The 24,980-nt window shown below is 42.9% G+C and overlaps 1 long non-coding RNA gene across 1 annotated transcript in view; it reads right to left on the bottom strand.

The window, feature by feature from the left end:
• LOC128140101 (uncharacterized) overlaps window positions 1-24,980 on the bottom strand; it is an 89,369-nt gene that overhangs the window by 19,548 nt on the left and 44,841 nt on the right. Inside the window, exon 2 of the long non-coding RNA XR_008234618.1 lies at window positions 12,450-12,716. This is a non-coding gene — a long non-coding RNA (uncharacterized LOC128140101). The remainder of the gene's footprint in view (window positions 1-12,449; window positions 12,717-24,980) is intronic.

Here is a 24,980-nt window from a genome sequence, read left to right on the forward strand (position 1 = left end):
GAGCTCGAGCTGAAGTTGGGGGGAATCTGTGCTAACATCCTGACCCACCGATCTGACATTTAAATGGTACAGAAATAGATGCATTTTTCCTGCCCTGGAAACATGCAGCCTACCTGCTTCCTACTGGGTTTTAAATGAATTCTTCAAAAAAGCACACATAAAGTCTTCTGTAATACTCAAGGACTAAAATTCTCCCCCAAAACTGCCATCAAGACTTCATGTCTTGTTCATTCTTTCAGCATCAGTCATGTAATAATAAAGATTACTTCTTTGAAACCCAAGCAATCGATTACCCCCATGAATTTCTTTTAAAGAGTCTGTTCTTTTCTGCCATTAAAACCAAAATTTTGTTTTCTGTTTGAGTTGCCTGATGCAGAAGAGAAAATGAAGATCTGGTACCAAAGGATTCGGTTTTCTCAACAGCTTCTTACAGTATATCGTACATTGTAATAGATTTTAACCCCAGTGCTGACAGTCCTGCTTGCCTTCATGACAGAGGCAGTAGGTCGTAGGAAGAACCTCTGCCACACTGGGTAGCTCCTCTCATTCTCTCCAAAAGGCTAAGAAAGCTTGAATGGGCAGAAAAATATTCAAGTGGTTTCAATATACTTTCATAGCATGTCCATGTCCAGCATATTTGCAGTAAAGGAAATACATTTAGGATATGCCTCCCTCTAACAGGGTATATCCCCGCTTCACAGGTTGGAAAGTAAAATTCTGTGTGTCCTATATAACTTTCCCTTTTCATGCAGGCATAACCCCACCTGTGATGTGAAACACCAGGTTTTCAGCTCTTAGTTGATTAAATACTGTTGCATAGCTTCTGTGTGGAAGTGGAACATCATTTGAAGTAGTTGGGGGGGGGGGGTTGCGCTGTGCTAGATGCATAAAATGTATGTTTTTTAATCTATAGCTCAAGTAGTCAACTGCTTGAAAAAAATGTCACTGACAGTTGTGGGTTTTATGCAAGTGCCAGCATTAAATAGCATTATTTAAATTTGCTTCTAAATACTTGTTTGATAAGTAGGGATATGTATGATTTATTCATATCACAATTTACTGAAGCATGTGAGCTGGGGTTTTTTTTCTAATTTATACTCTACTGTCACTCTGTTTTTATATATGTTAGTTTAAAAAGATTTGCTCAACGTAAATAAGAACAATTACAGAATTACAGAGCAGGATTACTTCTGAAGGGAAAAAAAAATAACTGTGGCTTGTATTCTCAGTGGCTATTCTGTTTGACTTCATCATTAAGAAAAGTATTCAGAGCGTCTAAAGGGTGAAGAGTGGAGGAGTGTGTTTTCTTTTCGATATGATAGCTGCATTCAAGTTATTCTTTCCTTTACAATAGATTTTACCTAGCTTTATCTTCATAGGAAGCTGCTTTCAGTTGAAAAGCAGAAGTGAATAGGAGTGTCATGACATAGGATTAACAGTACAACCGGATAGTAAATCAAATGTTTGAGATGAAAAAATGTAGAATGTGACATGCATCAGGAGAATGAACCGGCAGCGTTTCGCCGAGACGAGTGAACAGATAATGTATAATTATCTGTGGAGGTTCTTGAGACCTGGACTTTAATTCAACTTCCAGAAACACACGGCCCATTTTAACCAGTCAATCTCTGTAATGAATCTAATCACAATGTAAAACATTCCCAGGAACTGCGGGCCTTACAGAGTGCTAATTACAGATGAAACTAGCCTAAGCCTTAGGAAAAAAAAAAAAAAAAAAAAGGCGGCATAAAGAAGGAGAGGCACAGTGTTTCAGCTGGACCTGCGATTCCAATTCAGGGCGAGCCACGCAACTAAAGAGAGATCCAACAAGTGCCAAAATTAAAGAACAAAATTAAGCTTTAAAGTCTTGTACATTTTATTATTTGTCAAAAACTTAATAGCCTTACAATAAGCAGGAACGGTGACCTCTTGCTCTGACCAACAATATCTGTCAGAAAACACATATTGCCATCAGATCCTTCTGCAACGTGGCACTACTATCACAGTAACAAACCTACACCAAAGATAAATGCATTTGGTCTTGCTATATGATTTGAATGCATTTGCGACTCTGTACTTACAGTTTAAATTCACTGTAGAGAGCAACTTGCAATACTTTTAACAGGCTCTAATCTCTCTGGTTTCAGTTTGAGACCAAGAGGCATTTCATACCATCAGCAGTGGATTTATATTGTATGCTTAGAAAATAGAAATGGATTTCCAGGGGGTTTAATTTATCAATATCTAGTCTTTATGGGAAACATTAGTTTGCATAGGAAAAGGGGTTAAAAGAAGGTTTAAATTATGTCTCTAATATTTCCTGAAAACTTTGTACAAAAATATTCTATGCCACAAAAGCCCATTAAATATTCAAACTTTAATATACATTCCTCAGTAACAAATGTACAGTTAGATAACACATAAAGAATTATGAATGACTAATTATATTTTGCATATTTACAGCAAAGACAATTAGCAAATAGCTTTTATATGCAAAATAAATGAAAAAGTAATTAAGATGCACTAACTAGAGCAGCAATATCAAGTCTGTTGTCTTGTGATTCATTCCTAACAAACATAATAATTATGCATTCATTGTCATATAATTAAAACAGCTCTGTCCTTTAGAAAACTGGTTATTTACTGTATAATAACCTGAAGAGTGGCAGAAGTTCCCCATAATGGTGAGAAGGATAATTAAATATTTCTTCCTGGTGTCTGCTCACTCAGTTGAGTTTATTATCTTAAACTTGTGCGAGAAAACATTTCCTCTGCAGTTCCAAAAGCTCACCTATTCACCACGGGGAAAGTTAAGCCTTTGCCATGCTGCGTTCCCAAGCCAGCTATCCAAAACCTCCCGGGGCGCTGCCAAAATGGGCACAGCATTAAAACCCATCCCAGGATGAGAAAGCTCAGGGGTCCAGCCTAGGGAGGATGGGGACACTCTGGTTAGAGCCCGGGGGTCCCTTCTCCTCCGTGCTATGACCTTGGTTGAACTTCTTCAGTGTCATTGCCGGAGATGGCCACGTGTTTCATTTTGTGCGTGGAGAATATCCCCCGACCTGAACGCGTGGGCAGAACTACATCCTTGTAGGACCGGGGACTTATTTGTCCCACACCACGGCTCCCCAGCTGTAACACAGGCATCACCGCACCTCCACTCTCTGTCTTTTCCTATTCCCTTCATTTCCCAGCTCTTATTATATCTCAATAAAACATAATAAATTGTCCAGTCTCAACTGGAACCCTTAATCACTACTGAACAGAATAGTAATATCCAGTACTGTAAGCCGTCTTTATAATACTAATATCATCAAGCACTTTTTTTTTTTTGGTCTCAAAATTCTGTTTTCCTGTAAACCTCAACTGCAGAACCCGCCAAGCTGCAGTGGAGGAAAAACAATGTAATTGCTTGGCTGCACGTACGGCTGGCCTGGATCAGTAATCGGATTTCCAGGGACTCAATAGGTAAGGGGCAGGGCAGAGGGAGCCAGGTTCACCTACACAAGCTGGGACGGACGGACTTAGCTCATGCTGCCGGACAGAATTCATCCTCCTCTCTGAGCCCTTGACATCGGTTCTTGCTCCTGTCCCAGCCAGTCACCTTCCCGCAAAGGGAAGGGATAACCAGTCCTTTTAATGTTTCTCTACCAGACTCTCTTTCCTCTTATTATTTGGGCAAAACTAGGCATGTTTTGCTGGTGAAGGGAGAATCCCCAAGCATGGAGGGGTCTGCGCAAGGGAGCACGGTAAGACCAGAGAGGTCCCCATGGGCAGAGGAGGACTCAGCACCAGCCTCACATAGCCCCCTGCAGAGGCATCCAGGGTGGGTTTTATTGCCTTCGGTCCCCATCACCTCACCCCCATTGCTAGGAGTATTTGGGGAATCCTGATACTCACCCTGAAGGGATGGGTCAGCTAGACCCTGCTGGAATATGCACGGAAGGAAAGAAATAAAAAGACCACAGCTCCCAGACACACTGGAGATTGCACTGTGCTTTTCACTCAGTGCCCTCTGGAAGGCAGGGGATTTTTGCACAGATTTCTTAATACTCCAGCGGGGGGGGGAAAATAGAGTCCCTTTGGACTTTGTTACACAATTCATTTACTCAGACTTTCTCATCTGCTCGTTTCCATGTCAGGAATGCACCGAGACTTCACCTGACCTACATGGAGGGATCCCCCCAAGCTACTCCCCTGCAGTGTGATATATTTCTTTTAGGAGAATTGTGCATCCTATGAAGCTCCAGTCCCAAACGGTCCCCATCCCGCCCCATTTCTAATCCAGCACCTAGTGTTTAGAACAGAAAAAGGGGACAGATCATATTTTCAATTAAATCCTACAGAGCAGGTCTTTGCTGGTGCAGAGATTTCAGTGTCTTTGGGCTGCACTTACACTCCTTAAGGCTGACCTGTTGCTTAGGTGGATTTCTCAACAGCTCTGTCTTTCTCTATTACCCCCTTTGAACCAACCTTAAGAATGATTTGTACTTCTGCTGAGCAACCAGGGTTTACTCGCTTCTTGCATAGCCAATGCTTAGCCCATTGCTTGAGTCAGATAAGGATGGAGGGGAAATACGTGTAAGTATAGGCAATTCAGCTGTGATCTCTTTGAGATCCTGACCCATTTTTCCAGTCCCACAAACCATCTCCACCGCTTATGAAGGAAGGGGGAGCATTAGCCATCCTACGGGGTGCAGTGGCCATCCTACGGAAAGCATTAGCCATCCTATGGGGAGCGTGAGCTCCCTAGAGACTACAAGGTGTCAGGATATAGCAGTTCTGTGCCCAGCTCTGCACAGAGCTGTCAGGATGACAGACTTAACCTCCCTCTGTCCCTGTTTACCCAAAGTAAGAAGATTGTAAGGCTTAGTTAATGTTTGTAAGTGCCTCAGGGTTCTTATATTATAGGCGCTATGTACATGCAAGTGTATTATAATACATGTCATAAGAAGAATTAATAAACCATAATGTATTAATTTAAAGGTAGCAGACACTCGTGCATGATAGCCTTTCTAGCTGCTTCCTTACAGGCACCCAGAAAATGACATTTAAGTTAAAATCAGGTTAAAGAAAAAGAAAGCAGTCAATCACTACTGGATACTGAGTCTACTAGTAAATATCAATTATATAAAATGAGTCACCGGTAAGAACTTTGATAAAAACAGGTGTTATGGAGAGGTCACTTGGAGAGACATGTGACATACAGATTCATTTCAGAAGTTATACCACTTTTTTTTGGAAACCTGGCTTTTATTTTGGGCGCTTGTATTTTCTTCATGTCCTTTCAAAATATCGGGGACCCCAGCAGCAGCTGGGCACAAACCCAGAAGGATGGCCCTTTTGCCTCAAAACTTTGATGGCAGACAATGTGAGCCCCCAGGAAAGAACCAGGAGGTCCTCTATGACCCCATCTGAAAGCAGGGTGAGAATCAAAAGCCCTTTAAGCACTCCCAAACATAGAGGCATCCACGTGCTTTAAGTACTGGGAGAAAGTAAAGTATATGCAAAGCAGGACGGTCAGGCTCACAATGTAATCATAGCTGCTCCTAAACCTGTTAAATGAGGGATGGCACTGAAGTAATACTGGCTTTAAGAAGTAGGATGGACTAAGATTTGCCCGTAGCCCGGATTCAGGATGGCGGTGATGATCCTCAAGTGCTGGAGGATCCCGTGAAGAGCTCTGGGACCTCGCTGGTGCTTATAGAGGCATGTGCATGTGCTTAAAGACATTCTCAAATGGGAGTCAAGAGGCCAAGCCATTAATAAGACACGAGTGCTCACATTTAATGTGTTTTGCACATGCAATCCAAACCTGCCAACAAGCTCTCCTGAAAGCAGAGCCACCGAAATTAAAACGCTACCTCCACTTTGGCAATGAGCTGTTGCACCTGAAGCAAAGAGGATGCAGCAAGGCCAGCTCCCTATTTCAGCTTTTTCTTTAATTAGATGAAAAGCTGGTTTCTTTTACCTTTCCAAGGTGCTGTACCCCCTGCATTTGTCCTGCTGCAGAAGTCACCCCCAGCCGCATTCCTGTGGGCACAACCTCAGCACAGCAATGGGCCGGCAGCTGGGCTTTACCTCCAGTATAGGTATATGTATCCCTACTTATGGGTAGGGATAAGAGGCCTTTGGTAAAAGAATAAAATGAGCTCTTTCTCTCTCTCTCTCTGTCCGCGTAAAAGAAAGAGAGTAAATAAAATTGCAGCAGCTACAAGCTGGTGACATTATACTGTCATAATCCAGAAATGAACATTGATTCTGAAGAAGTCGCTTCTTCAAACTTTAACGCAACAATTAAGTATTCCATTGTCATGGCTCAATTAAATGGTATGGCCTGAGAAAATTGGGGATTGTAAAGTGAGGATGGAATGTGCTTTGATCCTCTTTCCAGGGTTATTGTTTCATTAATAAATGAACATGTCATTTGTCTCACCAGAGGGAGCTCCTGCCCTCCAGGCTTTTTCCCTTTTTTGTTCAGGTTTTATAAAGATGAATTTCCAGTGCTCTGAAATACCATGGATTAGTAGTTAAGCCTGACAGCACTTCGGGGAGTAGTGGGCTTAAAGTGCCTCACACAGGTCTCCAAAGCACTTGTTTACTAATAGAGGAAATCAGCGACCGTCTGCAGCTGCTGATATCGCATTACCATTTGGAAAGACAGTAGCTGAGATAACAAATCACACAGTTTTAATAATTACTCCTGCATTCCAGTTTTTTGTTTCCTGCGTAACTGCAAAGGCTGGATTTCTTCCAAATAAACAGATAAAAACAGTATGGAACTTTTATCTTTTAATGATAATGACAACACATCATGTTTCACTAAAAGTTTCCTGCTGAATTTTTTTCTGATTTCTAGAGTTTCAATAAAATGTAATTATACTTTATAATTCCACTCTTTTAATCTTCACTTCAAAAACTATTCACAGTTAGCAAGTTTGCTAGGCGCGGAGAGGGGGTGAGGAGCAGAAGCGGACTTCCCCCACATCGGGCTGTTCATAAATTCTGTCTGGGGGTAAACCTGTCATTGAAACGGCACAAACTGAGCTGCTTTGCATTCAAATTAATACCTAGTTTAATTTGAATATAAAACAGCTCCATTTATGTGGTTATTAAGAAAAAGTAACAAAACCATTTGGCAATGAATGGATGTTTAAGATAGGATACACTTGCAACCTATTTCTTTTCCGTTCTTGGGGTTTTCTCTTCTTTTTTAATCCTTTGGATCCTTTGGTATCAGGATGTTTTCATATCGCTAGATAAGGCTTTAAAACAAAACAATACCTATAAAATCCGAATGGTTAATATATACTCTGGGAGCCAAAAATTCCCATTATCCCAATACTGAATTAGACTTCATGGGTTTTGTTCGAGTACATCTTCCCATCTTGTCCTTTGCTATGCTCAGAGAAAAGCCAGCGATTTCATTAACAACTTTTCTTGCTAAATAATTTCATGGACTTATTTAGGAGAGCAGAGAAGAAGAGGAAGAGAGGAATACCTTCCTCTTCCAATTCAAAATGTTCAGACTTAAAGGTAAGGTAAACTTTTCTCACAGCTTTTAGTTTGCTTACCATCAGCCCATGTTCCACTGGGTGATTAAAGAAAGCTTTTTTAAAGCATTACTTCAGAATGATCTTAATTGGTGCAAGGTTGAGCCCTTTCTAGGAGGGGAGGGAAAAGGTTGAATAGCCTTTTCAAGTCACATGAAAGTTTCTAGGATGAATGTACGATAATTAGATTAATAAGTAGCTTAATTTATCACAGCTAAGGATTTCAACAGCCACACATTAGAGCAAGAAAAAAAAGATTAGTGTGATTCCAGTTTGTAAAAAATTGTACTGAAACTTGATTAACCTTAAATACAAAGTGCCTTTCTTTTTGTGTGTAAATTCAGTAGTTAAGGGAAAAAAAAACACTAAAATAATCAGAAAAGTCCTGTTCCATTCCTTTGTGTTCACTAGCTAATGAGAGATATCGGGGTTGTACAAAACAACTTTTCCCTGCGAGGTTATTCTTCCTAGAACATGGATTTAAATGAAATCTGCAATCCCTACCACTGTTGCGGACTCTGAAGATTTGTGCGAGGCGTGAGATAACGTATGCAGGGGTTAAAAATATCTCTAGCATCAGCTATTTTCATTTTAAAATAAAAGAAAATGAAGCAGCAAGAAAATAGGTGAAATATATGTTCTAGCATAATGCAAAGTCATATTCCACTTAGTCCCAGTAATGAAAAACGAATGAACAGGAGCCTGCGTGCCAGGCAGAGGTATGGAAAACAACTGTAGCCAAAGCTAACGCGGAGTGTGCAATTAGGGGTGACATTAGCCATGCAATATTCGCTCACGCCAAGCACGACGTCTACAACACGGCGTCATTTCGACAGCGCTCTCCGTTGCCGGTATCAGCCTAAAATCAAACGTGGCAAACGCAGAAGCAGAGCGGCAACTCGGTGCAAAAAACCCTCGTTCACTGATGGGTGATTCATGTGAAATATTGCCAGACCATCCAGCTTTCCCCTCGCCACCGTCTCTGCTTCCTTACAGGACAATCCCTTAATAGAGAGTGAAATCTGCTGTGCTTTTTGATGTTGCCATCCACCGCCGAGGTTGCTTTCGGTGGTGTCATTATTTATCAGCGCTAACGTCAGATTTCATTAATCTAACTCCTTAACACTTGTATCACAGCAGACAAAAATTCCCAGTGCTTTTTATTAAGGCGGCTGGCACTGGGGCTAGCAAAGCCCACGAAAAGGTCTGGAGGACGGTGGTATGGTTCCTGTCAACGCTCAACAGCCATCGTCATTTTGAGGAGGCCTAATGCAAACCCAGCGGTAGCGAGATGCGAGATGCTGCGTTTGTGACTCCCTGTCCTGAATCCCTCTTTGAAAGCGGATGATAAGGGGGAAGGTTGGTTCGTATTCGTAGGAAACCGCAAACGAAACTACTCAGGGCCTAAAATAAAATAAAATGAAATGAAATAAAATAAAAAACAGTAATGAAATGAGAAAGGAGGACGATTTCTTTAATTTTATCTCACACTTAAGAGATGACTAAGAGCGCTAATGAAAGGGAGTGTAATTATAGCCCAGATAGTGCATATTGCACACGCCGTAACGTCGGAAAGGTTAACTCTGGCAAAGAGAGATCATACAAATCAAAGTGGCTGAGGGCACTTATGCATCGGCCTGTTTGATAAGATTGATAACTGTAACCAGTAGCTTAGGAGAATCGATTTCCACTGCCGGGGATCTCTCTGGATGCTCTCATCTTTTCTTCTGTTTATATGAAAGTGAAGCTTTAAAGATGTTTTATCATCTAATGGCGAATATGACACACAGTTACAAACAGAATCTTTTTTTAATCTCAGAATGGAAAATTTAAGCAGGGCAGTGATTCGCTTTAATTATGTATATTGAACAAATTTGAAGAGATGAGAAGAAACTTGTTTTTCAGCCCACTGAACCCAAGTGCTTGCCTGTAATCTAAAATGGATATCTAATTATTGTTTAACATTATTTATTTAGGAGGAGTTACGACCTCTAATTTGCCTTTAAATGATTAATTTAGTGTTTAAATAAAGCTCCCTTTATTTAATAATGTTTTCTTTAACCAATCTTCACTAATGTCAATAAACTCTTTGTTTAACCTTCTTAAAGGAAACATTTTCTCAGCTCTGAGACAATTATGAATTACCAAAACCCGTATAGAAAAATGAGCTAAGTAATTACCTAATATTATTGCAGTGTGCTTAAGAAGAGAATATTCCACACCAATAACATAAGGCAGGAGAGAGGAAACAAGCTTTTCTAAATATTGAGCATTTTAAGCAGTCTGCCTCTTTTTGAGGTGATAAGGTAGCACAGAAATACCCCAAAATACTAATAGCTTGGCTAAATAAACTCATCCACTTCTACTAGCATCCTGGGTTCAGGTCCCAGGCATAAACCGAGCAACACAAATATCCCTGCTCCATATGTAGAGAGATGGTCAGATGAAATGCGGGTGCCCTCGTCCTGTCCCCAGCCCTCAGCAGGGCACCCTCACCTGCGGCCAGCGTGACTTTGCACCACCACAGCGGTCCCTCGATGTCTGGGACCGCAGGGGATGAGCTCAGACATGGGGCAAGGGAGCACCAGTCACTGCCCCGAAACTCCACTCCAGACCTTTGGCTATTTTCTGAAGCTGACTCTCACATAGAGGTATAATGGCACATATATATCACATTATAGTATATACTGGCCACCGATTTTGAAAGTGAGCGCCTTTTGGGAGTCCAAGTGTGACTGCTGTGTATTAACTATTGAGCACCATTTCCACATAAAAAATTATGTTTGTGATAATGTGTATGTTTTCTTGGTATTGCTTAGATCCTCCATTCTTTGCTCTGAAGTACATCGAAGCTGGGAAGATCGCAGGAAAAAATAGGCAGCAAAACCAAAAGTGAATTGATGTCCACAAGGCCTGAAAGTGGCAGAAGGTGAGTAGTGGAGGAGAAAGAGGAGAGGCAGAGATTCCAGCAGGAGCCAAATGAAACAGAAAAGCCAGGGGTAGGAGAAAGTGGTGAGAACTAGCAAGGAGAGACTGGGAGGAAAGCAAAAAAAAATCCCAGGAGTGAGGATCACAGAAGTGTTAAGGTTGGCAGGGTCATCCAAGAGCAGATCAGGCAGGGCTAGCTACAGCGGGCTGCCCAAGACCGTGTCCAGCCTGGTTTTGAATATCTGCATGGATGCAGACTCCACAGCCTCTCTGGGCAGCCTGATCCAGTGGTCAACCACCCTCGTGGCAAAAATGGGTTTTCTTATGTTCACACTGAGTTTCCTGTTCTCATGCATGGGATGAGGTCTCATTCTTGGGCTTGTCTTATTATTGACCCAAAAGCTCCCTGTGGGCACCGAGGAATGTCCCCCACAAGTAAGCACAGGGCAGGTTCATTGTTATAGTGGGAACAAAGCCTGAAGCTGCTCAGGAGTGGTGGGAGAGCACTGGGATGGAAACTCCTGTCTCCTGAAGGTGCGGTCTGGAGAAATGTCCTAAGTGGGAAAAGAAAGGATGGATAGCTGGGCCACAAACTGGGAAGGGGAAAAAATTGCAGCAAGCTCTCAGAAGAGAGCAACATATATTAAGACAAGGTGTGAGTCCCAACTAAGAATTAGTAGCAGAGCTACAGGAGAGACTAAGAAATGTATGGCCTTCCCTTAACCACACTGGTTTCTGTCTGGAGCTCAAGTGATGGAGGTCTGAACGAGAGCTGTGGTAATTTCTAACTTGGGAAATGTGCTGCCTTTATTATAGACAGAGTTGAAAGGGTCCTCACATTCAAAGCTGTACTTTTGTACAGCAAAAGCAGCAGCAGAGCATGGGGGTTTCTGTGCAATTACTCCTTCCAGGTCTTGTTGAAGATCCCAGGCAGAAGAGGGGGAGAAAGTCTCCAGATTTGAATTAGGAGGGCTGAGCAACAGTGAAGGGCAGCATGAAGGCCACAGCATTGCAAATGTACAGGGAAAAGGAAAAGAAAGAATATGGGTGTGTAATAAGCATTGATAGGAGCTCTTGGGAGTAAGAAAGGAGAAGGAGACTGGGGAGGGAGCCTGGTGATCAAAAAGCTGTTTCTAAATGGATCCGTCAACATGGAGGGGGAATTAAGAACACGCTTAACCATGCATTTCTTACTTTAGGGCTCTTGCAATGTGTGGTGGGTCAGTTTGAGGAGGCAGGTACCTGGCCCTAGGGGCCAGATCATGGCTCCAAACTGGTGGTAAGGTGCACAGAGATGTGTGCTGGCACTAATCTGGGGTCCAGGAGGAGCAAAGCTACATTGGTGTGACTCCAAGCTCAGCTAGTATTAGGCATCTTTCATAGCACCTTGCTCTTTCTCCGCTTTTTGGGATAGTGGGAGTAGTGCGGTGGGACTAGCATACCCAGCCAGGAGCGGAGCTCCCTGCCTGACGGAGACTGAGGGGTCACCCAGGGCCGTCAGCACTGCTGCTCCCCAACACCTGAAAACACCCAGTGGGTCCCTGCTCCCCTCTTAGTTTCTCCATTCCCTGACACAAAAGATTCCCCTTTGGCTTCTTTCTTTATTTTAAAACTGGCAAAGAGCTTTTGGCTATTTATTTTCTGAGGTTTTGACATTATAGTTTCAATTTTTTTCCCCAACCATATGGGCTAAGATCTCATCCAAGTTGTAGATGTCTAAATGAAGCAAAATCTCTAATCCCTGATCCTTAGTTCTTCACAGTCCATATCTAGGATGACACACTGGGATGGCTAATTTGCAACTGATTTGGTAGGAGGAATATCTATGCCCCACTTATTCCTTTTCTCCCACCTTGTCCTGACACTTGTCGCACCCCATCCCCTGAAAACCCGGAGTGTCTGAGGCCACATAACAACAGAGTCCAGCTGATACCATCAATACAACCAGGAGTCTCTCTTAACACTCACCCGCAAGCTGACCTCTGTGTAAGTGATGATTTGGGTCCACAAAATGAATGAGGAGGACCTGGGAGACCCCCAAACTCCCTTCTAAAGTGAGCAGAGTTGGGACAAGCTGCCGCCATGTCGTCCCCTCGATGCTGGACCAGCACATACGGAGTGAAGAAGATTTCAATCCCACCTTCAGCTTTGCCCCTGGTTCTCCATGTGGGCTTCTCCTCCCAGGGAATGCAGCTGCGGCCACCAGTCCAGATGTTCAAAGCGGGACCACAGCCCCTATGTGAAAGGTGAACAAAAGGACGGTGAGCAACTACGTGCCTTAGAATCTTCAGACGACAACCCACCATGAACCATTGTCCCCTGATGTGGGATAGGAAGCAAAGCATAATCTCAGCTGTGTTACAGGTAAATGGGCAGATGCGTTTGCCCTCAGGCAGCCTGAGAATACGCCATCCCCTCCTGAACATAGTGTGTTAAAGGCGGCCCTTCTTTTAAATAGCAGTTTACCTTCAGGCAGCTAACTCCATGAATGACCAGCTGCTCATTAAGGGTCAAGAAGTGCCTGGTTAAAAGGTCCTGCCCCACCTTCGATGCAGCATGGACAGGTCCCTCAGGACTTGCTTGGCAGTACAACAACCTCCAGAGCTGACCCACAATACCCACTGGAGTCCTCCTAACATTAGAAGATGACATGGCTTGCCTCAGAAGACATGGGAGGAATTTTCCCAAGAAACACCCCAAATACTCTGCTGTGATATACAGGCGACAAGTCCTGTCTATCAGCCTATGTGCAATCCTCAAACAGGGATAGGATGCATCCAACCTTTTTTATTCTTATTTAAAAACTGTGGTATTGTGACTTTTTTTGAATCCCAGACAGGTAAGAATAAAGTGAAGGATTTCCTGCATCCCCCTCCTCTTTAGACAGGACTTGCACTGCACTCTCAGCTGCTAGAGAGCCTTACCAACCTAAAATAAGTAAAAATTTACAAATGTAATTCAAATAAAAACTGCTGGTTAGCAAAGAATTTATTTTGCTTTTTCACTTCTGCTTGCTTTTAATCAGCCCTGCAAAATTCCCCCTGCCTGCATGGATGGGAATAGGTAATATTGTTTGATGAATGAATAAAATATCAGGTAGGAAGTGTCTTGTTTGTCTGTGTCTTCATTATCTCCTTCCCCGTCCTGCTGAGTTAGTGCATGGACTGTGTGTCTGGACCAGTGTGTTCTTCTTTACCGGTCATTCACTGTTTGGTTTGTACTAGCAGCTACCAGCTGGGAGTCCCGGACACAGGGTAAGATCGAAGGTGTTCGACACTGTACAAATAACAAATAAAAAGATAATCCCTCCAGAACAAGTTCAGAGTTTTGGCACATTTTGTTTTTCCCTGAACATCTTTCCTTGCTAGAGCCTTCATACAAATTTGAAATCTGAAGCAGGGAATAGTTCAGATGATAAATCACCATTTTTCTCTTTTTCCCTTTTGTAATTATTTAAAATTACAACATTATGGATTTTTCTCTAGGGCTGCAAATTCATTTAGATTATGTTGGTCAACTTTTACAGTGAAGTGCAGAATTTGGAGCTGTTCTAGGGAGGGGGAAAAAAGCCAATTCCAGCCACAGGAGAGGAAAAGTTGATAGAAAATTTCAAAATAGAAAGCTTTTTTGAAAGACATGCAAACCCCCCTTAAGAGTTGTAACCACTCTCACTGGAAGAGGTGTGCAAGAATTCTTTCATTCAATTACCCATTTATTCTCTCCTTTTCTACTGAAGGCAGGTAATCTCAGATCACTTACCAGCATCTCATTTCCAACTCACAAGAAACGCCTTGAAGCCAGAAAAAAATACTCTCCGTCAGCCTGTTTTTGTTTTGCTCTCGTGTTTATTTTCATCTTAACATTAATTGCCCCATAATGTCTGCTTGGTTTTATCAATTAGCCTTTGCAGTGGGAAAATATTTTAGCGCCTAATACAGCGTAATGATTTTTTTCCCTATTTGCCAAGGGGGTTATTAATAAATGTCCCCACTGGGGTTACAACTCTGGTGCTCTGGTGTTTGCTTTAGGGGAAATGAGGGATTGGAGGAAAATCCTAACCAAACGGAGCTATAATTAGAGCGAAAGCAGCTGCAATTAGAAGTATATGTTCAATGACACCCACGGCACTAGGGGACGAACCTCCCCTCGACTCGGGCAGGGGTGACAGCAGAAACTCTGCCATGGCAAAAAGGGGAAAACTCTTGGTTTTCCTGCTTTTCCAGGTGTTGCATCAAAGATCTGCACCCTCCGCTCAGCCTATTTCTCCGAGGAGGAAGGGCGTTTTTTCGGCGCAGGAGTGCTGGCCCGGCAAAGCCAACAGCAGACTCCTCCAAGCTGGGATTTCACCCTGATCTCTCGCTCCTGACTATTTATTTAGCCTGAACCGCTGCCACCAGCGCTGCTGGGCTCTCTGGTTAGCTGCCAGCCGAGCAGGCCCTTCGAATGACACATCTCGGTGCACATCAGACATCCACGCTGTTTCCCACGGTGTCCTCTCCTGTGGCTGCAGGTACTCCAAGGTTGGACGGCGAAGCCTGGCAGACCTTGTTCTCCACCCCGCTGCCGCAACAGACTTTGTTCATGGAGGAAAAACCAGACGCCGTCCCTTTGGCTTTTCTGTCTGTTACAAATCTAAATTCTCCATCGCCGGGAAATGAAGCAGCTAATGGGCTGTCCTAGCAAAATTCAGTCCTGTCATCAGATACGGGTTTCTGGAAAGCCAAACTGGAAGGAGTTCTGCAGCCTGTTGAGAATTCAGGCTGAGTTAAAATATTGGTGCTTGATTTTATCAATTAGCCGACAACAAGTTTAACAATAAGCACTTTCATACAGAAAGGACACATACGGAATTAAAAAATGCAGCAGATGTGCAATACTGCTTAATATGGCTTTTAGCTTAATTCATCCTATTGCAGAAATCTGTAATTCTCATGGTTTCGTTTCTGAACAACAGCTACTGATGTAACCTTTTGTCTTTCCTTGGGGTTTTTTGGTCAAAAAAAAAAAAACCCCAAACAAAACAATTACTATTATAGCACTATTAGCTTTGAGGATTTACAGCTTTGCTTTCTTTCACAGCAGAGCTCAGAAGTAATAGAATTTACTCCGGGCAAACCTGACCATGTCCTTGCAAGTCTCTGTAGGGCTTCTCCTATTGGGGTCCCATACAGGCACCCCATATATCTCTTTGTAGGAAACAGGTTATTGCCAGCATAAGCTGGCTGGCTTTGTTTGTGACACCTCCCATCCTACCAACCCACAGAAAGCAGATAGAAAGCAGCAGTAAAAGGTAAGGTTGTGCCGCACTCCTGTCCTCCACCACCTACGTGTGGTACAGGCGGTCCATCAGAATGCTGGATCCACAAGATAACAGATTTCCCTAAACGCCCAAAAAGAGGCAACCTCATTCCTGCAGATTTGTGAGCACCAGAAAAGTCACCGAAATGAGGATGGGGCTTGTTGCCCGATTTCTGTGCTCCTCCAGAACAGCACCTCCTCCACATCCCAAATCTCTGTATTTTGACCAGAAGAAGAGATCTGGTGAACGTTGGGATTGCTGGTTTTCCAGTGTGAATGAACAGAGGTTAAAGGTAACCAAATGAAGAATCCACTGATTATTTGTATTGCAAAACAACCTGAGAACTGTGCACAACGGCCACTGCGGTACCGCAAGAGACAGCCCTGCCCTGCTGAACACCCACTCAGAACACAGAGTCCGTAAGACTGCGTGGGAGAGGCAGGTATCCACCACCAGCGGTTCTGAAGCAAGGAGCACTGTCCCTGGAAGGCGCGGGTATTTTATACCCTGCTTGTTCTTCTAGCAAAGCATTCAGGAGCTGCACAGAGGAGTTGGGAACGGAACCCGCAGGACAACAGCTCAGCACCTTTTGCTGTAAACTAAATACTTCTGTCCTGAGAAAAGCAAAGACGATGTTTCCACCGACTTCAGGAGGGCCTAGGCTCAGCTGATGTCTGCTCTGATTCCTGGTCAGGCATTCACCACAACTAAATCTTTATTCAAAACCAGAACCTTTCTGAATTGCCATCAAAGTGCCAATTCTAGAGACATCAGACCGTTTGGTTTCTTTTATTTGCTTCTTATCCTTTGAGTAGGGGGGTAATTATGTGTCTCTCCATGTATACCTTTAATCAAACACCCACTATATATGTGTATTATAGACCTTTAATACTCAAAGAAGCTTATAATTGATTTTAAATGTTGCTTTAAAGGGATATGCATTATACTAGGGATATGTGTATATGTACGTACACACCGACGTGCACAAATGTGTATTAGTACGCCTATGGGTGTATATATATACACACAATAAACATACGAGACCATCCGTAGCGAACCACAGAGCTCAGCACCGTACCCTTTCCCCACTGTGCTTAAGGGTCTAAAATGAATACCAGGCTTTTAAAGCTACTTTTATTACCTTACCACCACCAGAAACAGCACAACCTTGTGCAGCCGCTTTGACACAGACGTTAATTTTCACTTGCAGCTGTGGCAATTAGAAAGTGTACTTAATAGAGTGTCATGTTAATTGTTGCAGAGTTAACCAATTTCTCCATTTAATTGTCAATTGATTAACCTATTGAAATGGTAAGTGACTCAGTTTCCTTCCAGAACAAACAGCAGCTACATATTGTAGCTTCATCCAGCTGGAGGGCGTACTCTGTGATTTGCTCAGCCTCAATGTGCTGGTATTTTTCTACACCTCCCTGAGCTTTTAATTAGATGAGCCAATTTTACATGTATTTGTCTGCTGGAAAGGTTATCTGTGCCGGAGCTGACCTGCAGAGACAAGGTTGAGCCTAGCGGTCTTAATAGAAAAGGATTTCAGCTATGACTGCTGTACTTGATTGCATTGTAATGGTAATTAACTCAAGACTTTGCCTCCCTCAATGTTTTTTTGTAGCTTTAACTATGCAATGAGATGTTTCCTCTGTCATATATATGCACTTATTAAGCTCTCATTGGATTCTAATATGCATGCAAATAGTCAAGAGTTTCTTAAGGCTAATACTACACTATGTAGATTGTAGTGCCATTAAGTCACTACAAAGATGTAGCCTGAAGCAAACTTAAAAGTTTTTTTCTTTTTCGGCGAGTGTATGTGAGGATATGATTTTCCATTTTTGTCCTTTTTTTCAACCTAAAGGAGGAAGAACTCCCTCTGCATACTTTTGCTCCTTTTTATCTGAAGGATTCTGCTCACGAGAACCCATTTTAACAACTTTTCCTTCCCCAACAAGCCTAAAAATGTGCTTGTGTTTTAAAAGGAAGATCCCAATGTCCTTAATTCAGTTTTTCAAGCTGGTTTGTAATCCATCCCCATTCCTACTCCTTTCTCCGAGCGGCTCGTTTGAAAGCCCTCGGTATCTCCTGTGTTTCTGCATGTTCTTTTACAGTACAGCGCTGTCATTTAATTACGAGACAATCCCCCACAACTGAGCAAGCATTTTCATCATTGATAATGTTGGTAGCAGGCAACTGAGACAAAATGATTACAAACCTATGTTGCGCTCAATAGTCCTTTAGAGGATTTCTCTCTTAATAGTCCTGGCTCATTCATGTTTGGTTCAGTACATTTGTTCTTTAAAAAAGGCATAGATTAGAAGAGTTTCAGGGTAGGTTAATAACTCAACTGAAAATGGCTGCTTGCATTGTCAAAGTCTGTTCCTGCAGTTGCCTGGTGCTTTCTTCAGTTCTTCCACACTGCAGCTTTGGCCCAGTTGGTAAACAGCTTAAGTCCAGACATCTTTTCATTCTCCGCGCAGCGGATTGAAATAAAAATGCATATAAGTGGCGACTGACTGGCGCTGGCCTGACAATAGCCTGTAACATTATGCAAGGGTATTTACATAGGAATAAGGCCTTGGTAAAGAAGACAGGGGCAATTAATGACTAGGGCCACACATATAAGGAAAGTTTGTCCAATCTTTTCTTCAATAAAGATCTTTTGTAAAGTGCTATGGAAACTCATGGAGGCCCCCAAACAGACTAGGAGAGGGACTTTTGTGGTGGGGTTTTTATGGTTGTGGGTTTTGGGGTTTTTTTTAACCTTAAGTTAAAAGGGCCAAATTTTGTAAAGGTAAAATGTAATTCTTCTGTAGTTTTGAATTTTTACTATTGTGACTTTTTTTTTTGTTACCTTTTTTTTTCACGGGAATCGGTTTTGTGTAGCTTTCTCCCTAGGAGAATGCATGGAATAAATAAAGTGAATGATGTGCCTTGGCCAGGCAGGGTGGTGGAGGTGAAGGGTTTGGAGGAGACCTGTCCCAATGCTTGATGACTTCTGCTAGCACAGGTTTGGAATCTAAGCTAATTTGTAAGCATTTAAGGCCTGATTCTGATCTCTCTTACACACCAGCAGCTCTGCAGGGGCTGTCAAAGCGCTTCCCTGCAGATGCAAGATAGGCAACTCCTCCTTCTGAATTCAGCTTTTTCCTTCATTTTGTCCTAGCAGATTTGGGTATGAGTGTTTTTTGACAAACCGAGGAAGCCCCACGCTCTGGCTCCGGGCTGTGGTGCCAAAGGCAGAGCACCATCAGCAGCGGGTGTTGCGGGGACGTAGCCCAGGGCAGAATTTAACCCCAAGGCTTCATCCTGCCAGATGGGATGCTCTCCCCCTCCCCAGGCTTGCAGACACAAATAATGAGCCCATTTCCCGGGGGACACCAGCCCGCATCCACCCGGGGCAAGGTTGGCACAAAAGAGTCACAGCTGATGATGCCTCCTCCACCCACGGGGACTTGAGTCAGTGGATTTGCACATACTGGTGTAGTGTGGACACACCACTTGGTCTGAAGCCACCGCCACCAAGATGGAGCTTCTGACAGCCTCTTCATCAACACCGTACGCTCCTTCGGTGTCTCCTTTTCCTTCCCAAGAAATTTAAGCCACTGTCCTCTAAGTCTCACCTGCCCTCATGGAAGTGTTGAGGACCGTGTTTTCCATGGGCTGCCATGGCACGTCTGTTGACAGCAGCTTGAATATGCCCACACCAGTTGAGCAATTTTAATTTCAGGTTCATCCGTTTGTGTTTAGAGACTGCTCTTTATTCTAATGACTGTGGAGGGCTCCTTGGTTTGGGTTGATGCTGTAACTTTTTTAATACGCTATTCAGAGCTGTAGGTCTCTATCTTGAAAGCAGAGCAGGGTCCTACTGCTCAATCCATCGTATGTGTTCAAGAAGTCAATCCTTTGGTGGGCATGAATGAGGAAAGCCCCACTGATTTCTCTACAGTTCTGCCAAGCTTTAAACCATTTCATGATCTACTGCTGAATCCTTTTCCTCCTAGGTAGAGATTTTTATAGCAGAATATTACTCAAAGAAGAGAGAAGTACATTTCCCGGGACCCCCTGTCGTGCCACTTTCTTTCTTCAAAATAATTTAAAAAATCAACTCTCCTATGAAAATTAATTCCTAAAATGCTTGCTGGATGTTGAAGAGGGGGAAATAAACGTTAATAGCACAAATGCATGGTTCCTATGAAAGAAGTGTGCATGAAGCAGAGAATGTGTTTCTGCTGCAGCCCTGGAAAGCTGCAGAAATCAATGCTTCATTCAAGGCTATTGATCAGTACTAAATTAATTAGACTTCAAGGCTTATGGCAGTTGATAAGACAACTTGTTAATTTAGTCAATGATAGTGTTTTCCCTAAAGCAGCAAATACCCTCTTTCTCAGAAAAGACATTTCTAGCACTTGCTAACAAACTTCTTTTTTTCCCCCCTCTTTTATTAAAAAAAAATTCACTTTACATTTAAATTAAGATAAGAATTGGACGGGGAGATACTTCTATTTACCCCTATTTGCCTTCTTTTGCTCTAACGTCAAAGCGGGGTGTCGATAACATCTGATGTAATTTAATAGGACGGCAGCATAACATTTAGCTTCTTCGACCCCGGCCCATTGACGGCAATGTTCATTTGGAAAAGCTGGTGGGGAGAGGAGGGAGGAGGGAGAAAACCCACTTTCTAAATGTGTTGGCTTTTTTTTTTTTTTTTTTAAAAAAGGCAAACCCGGAGCTTTTGCTTCCTAGGCGAGAAGGATGCTCACGGCCACTGACAAAGGCACGGGCGCTGCCGGTCCTGCGAGAGGTGAATGAGATGAAGGTATCCATCCCAGAATACCCCGGCCATGGGGCTGTACTTCCTGCTGGCTGGGAAGGACAAAAGGACAAAACCGAAGGAGTGCCGGGGTCCCACCACCAGCTCTTGGAGGCACCAGTCTGCTACCAGCAGCACTCCAACCCTCGGAGAATGCTAATAAGCCACTGAAGAGCTCAGCTTTCCTGCCATAATTCTATAGCGCCGTTGAGGACCCCATAGTGTTCACTAAATAAAGACAACTAATTGAGAATTTTTTGCACATTTTGCTCAGTGGACTTGTTGTTCAGGCGGTTGGTTGGGGAGAATGTCCCCCTACTGACAACAGGGGCTGATTGTTTTGGCAGCCGCCGGGTTAGCGCCATTTCCCGGGTCTGAGGCTGACTTTCGAAGTATGACAAAAATGTTTAATTTGGGAATTTTTTTTTTCTTTTTTAATTATGTGGCTGGGAATTATTTGGGCTTCGTGGAGAATAGGCCGTCCGGTGTTCACGTGAAAAAAAAAAAAAATTAAAAAAAATTGCTGGCAGAGTTTCTCAGAATAAAACCTTTGGTCTTTCTCTCTCTTTTTCTCCCCTCTCTCTCTTTTCCTCCTCTCTCTCTTTTTTTTTTTTCTCCACTGTATTTTCTGTGGCGAGGCCTACATTTTTGTGTCTGCAGGTGACACTTTGATTGAAACTAAAATTAATAAATCAGCTGAAAAGCTCACACCTACAGCTCACAGCAGGGCCTTGAAAACACGGTTATAAAGGGAGCTTTATGCCCTTGTGTAAAGAAGGAATAAATTACAGAAGCACTTGTTGCCCTTGGACTCAATTTTGCTTTGCAGGCTGGTATCTTATTTTTGGAGCTTATTGTTAATCAACAGGTTCCTTGTAGGTTTAGCAGGTGACTTTGCTATTAATCTCCTATTTGACCACTATAGCATATTAATGAGGTAGGCTTCTGGATGTGGCTATGTCTCCAGCACAAGGAATTAGTTTAAAAGGTGCACTCTTTACTCAATTGCTCACAGTTAACGATGCTGCAGCCCAAATGCAAAGTAGCATTTTCTACAGCTTGTGTAGCATTAAGAGTGTTTTACTAACATTATGTTCCTCACTGTGCTTTTCTTCTGTTGTATACTTATTTCTTCTCCATGGAGGGCTATTATCAGGCTTACTGGTCCTTCCTTCTCTTTATAGTTTTGGGGGCTTTCTTCATTTTTTATTCCCCTAACAAAATAAAGAAATTATGTATAAATGACAAAATGATATCCTTTCTTATTAATGTGCACCTTGGTTTTAATTAAACAATTCCAGAGCGCTTTGGAGGTACCATTGGATTTAAATGAAATGCTCGGCTCAACATTTATCTTCAAAACTAGCTTAATAAATATCATTATAAAGTGCAGGAATTCAACCAGCCCCATTTCACCTTGTATTTTGGGTCTGATTTAAGCTTGGAGTGAGGATACCTATAGGGGTACTTTAAGAACATAAAGAAAAGCCGAGGATTTAAGACTTAAATTTGTAATTACAAGGATCTGCCGAAATACATAATATTATGAGCCAGGCTACAAAACACCCTGGTGGAAACAACAGCTTTGTTGTAATACAGTAATTTCCACATTCCAAGGAACGTGCTCTGCCATAGATGGTTATTATTGGCGTTTCCTTTCATAACTTTCAGACGTGTGGTCTACCTCCCAAACAGATACATTTTCCTATTTAAATTAGCTCTGTCAGGCTTATGCCTGCAGATTCCCGGCATTTTTTTTTAACAAGGACTCTTACACGCAACGGCATATTTGTGTCAGGTTAGATGTCAGCCTTGAGTTTTAGCCTGAACCGTAAAATATCTGTCTTTTATGGATTAAGGTCAAAGTTATCACGTTACTTTAGCTTGGTATTTTGGTATTCCTCTTCTTTCTCCTCTTTTAATTGGGATATATGTTTGGAAAAAAAAAAAGTAGAAGAAACAAAATCTGCCAGGGAGTTATGTTTAAAAGCAAAGATATTTAAGGTATTATTAACACCTTTACCACGGGCAGCAAGGGTTAGGTGCTGGCGCACTGCACCTCTCCTAAAAAAGCCTGTGGAAGGAGATGTACAGCCCATATTCAAAGTCGCATTCAAATTTCTATCCATATTTTCAAAAATTAAAGTCAATTTAAGCTGCAGCCATCGCAGGGTGCTCAGTCTGAGCCTCTGACAAGGGCTGAGGGCTGAGCTGAGCCAGGGAAGACACCCCAAAATGGTGCATTGGAGTGAAGCATCCCCACGGGCAGCCAGATATCCCTGGTCATGGGGGGACAAACTATGGGGGGAAGACGAAATCCATCTGCAGACCTTGCAGCATCCTGGCCTCGGAGCAGGTACAACGAACTGTCACGGCAAAACACCCAGAAACATGCTCACAAACTTGGATCTGACCCGAGGTGCTCCCAGCGCAGGACATGTCGAGCTCATGCCCGTACATCTGTGTCTGCCCGGGACGAGCTAATCATTGGGCTCATTTTCAGACATCCATAACTTGACCGGTTAGCTTGTTAAAACCAAAGTGAGATCTTCCCTATCTCAGGCCAACAAACTACCTAACTTCACTTGGGGAAAAAAAAAAGAAGGAAAAGGAAATAGGTGTTTTTCAGCTCTGAGAACGCACACAGTAATTACCACTGACTTTCATGTTATTTCTTTTTTAAGAAACCACCATTTAAACAGTTTTGTTGGATTTTTGTTTAGAGGTTTTGTGTTGTGGTCTTGTTTGTCAGGGTTCAAAGAAGAGCAAATTTTTACCGCACAGGCACAAACCCCTATAAATCAGGGTTCATCGTTAAAACACTGGCAAACCCTTCACTGAAGTGGTGTTAGCAGGGGCTGCTCTACAGCGTATTTCTAAGGAGGAATAGTTAATGTAACACGGTTTGGGAACCCTTCCCATCCCCAGCCCCCATCTCCCCCGAACTACTTACAGCACAAGGAGGTTTGAGCTTATTTTGTCTTTTCACAACTTAGCAAGATCAGACACATTTCTGCAATGCATATGCAGATTTTACCTCTTGTTACTTTCTCTAATGAGCTTTCACTTAATCAATTTGACAGTAGCCTTTCTTCCTTTTTGCTTCGTATCCACTAGGAAAGTATTCAGGAGAAAGTGTTAACAGTTTCAAGGGGTATTAGCAAAATGAAATGGTGGCACAGCCAAATTTAGGAAGATCGCAAGAGCGCTTTACGGAAAGAAAAAAAAAAAAAAGACAAGTTAAAACAGGGGATGTGGATTTAACAAGAATGTTTGTCTAGGAAATGAGCAGGACTGCAGACACCAGTTTTATTTCCCTGCAAATAATTCAAAAATAGTGCTAATAATGAGTAAAGAAATCCTGATTTTATGTAATTATCTGGGTTATAGAAACAAGCACTTTCCTTGATAATATGTAACCCTTTTGAAAATAAAAATGTCCTCTTTAATGAGCTATTGAATGGGGGCTCTAGCCACAACCAGTCACCCAGGACAGGGATGCTGGAAGTCCCAGTGACCTGCAGAGCCATGGGAAGGGATCTGCAGAGCCATATCAATCCTACGTGCCCAGGTTATCAAAGCCAGCTACGTATTTAAGTCTCGTGTGGAGGGGTTTGATGCAGAAACCCCTCTGAGGACCAGGCATTGGTAATTTCAATGAAGCAGATGATCAGAGTAAGGGTGATCTCTAGAAAAGAACAAGGGGTGATGGTGCCCCAACAGCTATGGCCCCAAGGGATGTCCGTAGAGGACATTTGATGCTTCATTATAGTCACTGTAATTTATTACTTGTGGAGATGGATGACCGCTACTGCAATCTGGGAATCCCAGGAGGGAGTGAAGGTGCCCAGGACCGGTGCTGCCTTGGCTTGCAGGAGGATGCTGCGCCCCAGTGCCCGGCCAGCCAAGCTGCGCTTGCCCCTTCTCTTAATTTGCAGGCTCTGCCAACCCTTAATGGAAAGGACCTTCCCTCCTGGAGTGGGTGTCCTGGAGCGTGGCAGTGGCTTTCTCCAAGAAACTGCCAGCTCTGATTGCATCCCTCATTTAGGGGTCTCACTGGGCAAGGAGAAGCCAGAGCACATTGGGTTTCATAGCATCTGCAGGCACTTGACCCCTAAAATGTACATGCAGAAACAGAAGTCAGTGCTCTGCATGGTATGAAAAGCAAAACCAGGCAGGGGAATTACCCCCAAAGTGGAGGTGTTGCATCTCTCTGAGTCAGAGCTTATGCACTCAATGTCATCACTAAGCTGTGTCATCCCTGAGAACATCACTTAGGCATTAAGTTTGTAATAGCGAAGTGACAAAGGACTGCTGACACATCCTTACTGACGAGGAATGCAAAGCTGTAGCTGGGGCTTTTGTGAGAGCCACAGCC

The sequence above is a fragment of the Harpia harpyja genome, chromosome 3 (genome assembly GCF_026419915.1).
Source record: "Harpia harpyja isolate bHarHar1 chromosome 3, bHarHar1 primary haplotype, whole genome shotgun sequence".
In the NCBI taxonomy this organism is placed as follows: Eukaryota; Metazoa; Chordata; class Aves; order Accipitriformes; family Accipitridae; genus Harpia; species Harpia harpyja.